Consider the following 4,027-nt stretch of genomic DNA (forward strand, 5'->3'; position numbering starts at 1 on the left):
TCTTGGTCATGAAGATCTTTTTTGTATAGATCTGTGTTCAGTCATGTCCAACTCTTTGCAACCCCATGAACTACAGCACTCCAGGCCTCCCTGTCCATCACCAATTCCTGGAGTTCACCCAAACTATGTCCATTGTGTCGGTGATGCCATCCAACTATCTCACCCTCTGTCGTCCCCTTCTCCTCCTGCCCTCAATCTTTCCCAGCATCAGGGTCTTTTCCAATGAGTCAGCTCTTTGCATCAAGTGGCAAAAAGTATTGGAGTTTCAGCTTCAAAATCAGTTCTTCCAATGAACACCCAGGATTGATCTCCTTTCGGATTAACTGGTTGAATCTCCTTACAGTCCAAGTGACTCTCAAGTGATGCATAACATATGAAAAACAGTAAGATATTTATTTGAAACTCAATTTTTCAATCATTAGTGCATAACATATGGAACATTTTCCTTTAAATTGATGCTTTTGAACACTTGGACAGTTCAAAAGCATCAATTCTTGGAGCTCAGCTTTCTTACAGTCCAACTCTCATGTCCATACATGAACACTGACTCATGTCCTTGACTAGACGGACCTTTGTTGACAAAGTAATGTCTCTGCTTTTTAATATGCTGTCTAGGTTGGCCATAACTTTCCTTCCAAGGAGTAAGCGTCTTTTAATTTCATGGCTGCAATCACCATCTGCAGTGATTTTGGAGCCCCAAAATATAAAGTCTGACACTGTTTCCCCATCTATTTGCCATGAGGTGATGGGACTGGATGCCATGATCTTAGTTTTCTGAATGTTGAACTTTAAGTCAACTTTTTCACTCTCCTCTTTCACTTTCATCAGGAGGCTCTTTTGTTCTTCACTTTCTGCCATAAGGGTGGTGTCATCTGCCTATCTGAGGTGTCTGATATTTCTCCCGGCAATCTTGATTTCAGCTTGTGCTTCTTCCAGTCCAGCGTTTCTCATGATGTACCCTGCATAGAAGTTAAATAAGCAGGGTGATAATATACAGCCTTGATGTACTCCTTTTCCTATTTGGAACCAGTCTGTTGTTCCATATCCAGTTCTAACTGTTGCTTCCTGACCTACATACAGGTTTCTCAAGAGGCAGGTCAGGTAGTCTAGTATTCCCATCTCTTTCAGAATTTTCCACAGTTTATTGTGATCTACACAGTAAACAAACTTAAAAAAACACAGAAGTGGCAGAGGTGACGTTCCATTGCAGAAGAGAAAGTTAAGACCCTTACTTATATTCTTAGGAATATAAGCTCATGTGATTTCCACTCAAAAATGTAAAGTCTGGAGTTTAGTATACTTTTGATTTTAATGTACTATTAAATATGTTAATTAGATTAGATATGTTCATCTGAAAGAGCCTTGCATAGCTGAAAAGAATGACAGAGAAGAATCTAGTGGTAGGACACTGGCTTGATCCCTGGTTTGGGGCTCAGACAGTGAAGAATCTGCATACAAAGCAGACCTGATTCAAGCCCTTCAACTGCAGGGGGCACCTATGACTTATCTGTAGAACTTATTTCTGGTGAAACTGATTAGCAGGCCAAGTCCGTCCTTGGCACCTCTCCTTAGTCACCTCTCAGCTATCCAGTACTGTTGTGTTACATTCTCTGTACTTTGCCAATTATTAATCTATAGCTCTAAAATTTTCTAGATAAGCTTCCCAAGTAACAAAATATAGCTGCCTTCAGCCCAGCCAGATTAAAGGCTTGGCCTCTAATAAAAATGAGTTTATTTAAAGGATTAATGAGTGATAACAGTTTCAAGTCCAAGCCTTGTAGATAACATCTAGCCCAGAAGTGTACAAATCGAAAGGAAAAACAGAATAGGGTTTTAGGTAGCATGTGAAAAGAAGAGAAGCGAAAAACAAAGGAGAAAAGGAAAGATATAAGCATCTGAATGCAGAGTTCCAAAGAATAGCAAGAAGAGATAAGAAAGCCTTCTTCAACTATCAATGCAAAGAAATAGAGGAAAAGAACAGAATGGGAAAAACTAGAGATCTCTTCAAGAAAATTAGAGATACCAAGGGAACATTTCATGCAAAGATGGGCTCAATAAAGGACAGAAATGGCATGGATCTAACAGAAGCAGAAGATATTCAGAAGAGGTGGCAAGAATACACAGAACTGTACAAAAAAGATCTTCATGACCAAGATAATCACGATGGTGTGATCACTCATCTAGAGCCAGATATCCTGAAATATGAAGACAAGTGAGCCTTAGAAAGCATCACTACGAACAAAGCTAGGGGAGGTGATGGAATTACAGTTGAGCTATTTCAAATCCTGAAAGATGATGCTGTGAAAGTGCTGCATTCACTATGCCAGCAAATTTGGAAAACTCAGCAGTGGCCACAGGACTGGAAAAGGTCAGTTTTCATTCCAATCCCAAAGAAAGCCAATGCCAAAGAATGCTCAAACTACCACACAATTGCACTCATCTCACACACTAGTAAAGTAATGCTCAAAATTCTCCAAGCCAGGATTCAGCAATACGTGAACTGTGAACTTCCTGATGTTCAAGCTGGTTTTAGAAAAGGCAGAGGAACCAGAGATCAAATTGCCAACATCCACTGGATCATGGAAAAAGCAAGAGAGTTCCAGAAAAACATCTCTTTCTGCTTTATTGACTATGCCAAAGCCTTTGACTGTGTGGATTACCATAAACTGAGGAAAATTCTGAAAGAGATGGGAATCCCAGACCACCTGACCTGCCTCTTGAGAAATCTGTATTCAGGTCAGGAAGCAACAGTTAGAACTGGACATGGAACAACAAACTGGTTCCAAATAGGAAAAGGAGTACATCAAGGCTGTATATTATCACCCTGCTTATTTAACTTCTATGCAGAGTACATCATGAGAAACGCTGGACTGGAAGAAACACAAGCTGGAATCAAGATTGTTGGGAGAAATATCAGTCACCTCAGATATGCAGATGACACCACCCTTCTGGCAGAAAGTGAAGGGGAGCTAAAAAGCCTCTTGATGAAAGTGAAAGTGGAGAGTGAAAAGTTGGCCTAAAGCTCAACATTCAGAAAACGAAGATCATGGCATCCACTCCCATCACTCCATGGGAAATAGATGAGGAAACAGTGGAAACAGTGTCAGACTTTATATTTTGGGGCTCCAAAATCACCGCAGATGGTGATTGCAGCCATGAAATTAAAAGACGCTTACTCCTTGGAAGAAATATTATGACCAACCTAGATAGTATATTCAAAAGCAGAGACATTACTTTGCCAACTAAGGTCCATCTCGTCAAGGCTATGGTTTTTCCTGTGGTCATGTATGGATGTGAGTTGGACTGTGAAGAAGGCAGAGCACCGAAGAATTGATGCTTTTGAACTGTGGTGTTGGAGAAGACTCTTGAGAGTCCCTTGGACTGCAAGGAGATCCAACCAATCCATTCTGAAGGAGATCAGCCCTGGGACTTCTTTGGAAGGAATGATGCTAAAGCTGAAACTCCAGTACTTTGGCCACCTCATGTGAACAGCTGACTCATTGGAAAAGACTCTGATGCTGGGAGGGATTGGGGGCAGGAGAAGGGGACTACAGAGGATGAGATGGCTGGATGGCATCACTGAGTCGATGGACGCGAGTCTGAGTGAACTCTGGGAGTTGGTGATGGACAGGGAGGCCTGGCATGTTGCGATTCATGAGGTCGCAAAGAGTCGAACACGACTGAGCGCCTGAACTGAAATGAACTGAGACCTATGAGCTTTTGGCCTACTCACTACACAGAGGGGTCAACTTACAGTCTAAGTCTAGGGTACTATGAAAAACAGTAAGATATTTATTTGAAACTCACATTTTTCAATCATTAGTGCATAACATATGGAACATTTTCCTTTAAATTGGGACATTTATAAAAGCTGTTGAACATATTTTCAGTGTCATTGACTTCTAATGATTCTATTGAGGGATTTTCCATGAAAATGAGAACATATAAGCTATACTCTGGCACAGATGTTATACTAAAGTCTGAAGGCAGCTGAGCACAGAGACAAAGGATACGGACTGTAGATTCA

The sequence above is a fragment of the Budorcas taxicolor genome, chromosome 3, assembly GCF_023091745.1.
Source record: "Budorcas taxicolor isolate Tak-1 chromosome 3, Takin1.1, whole genome shotgun sequence".
Lineage (NCBI taxonomy): Eukaryota > Metazoa > Chordata > Mammalia > Artiodactyla > Bovidae > Budorcas > Budorcas taxicolor.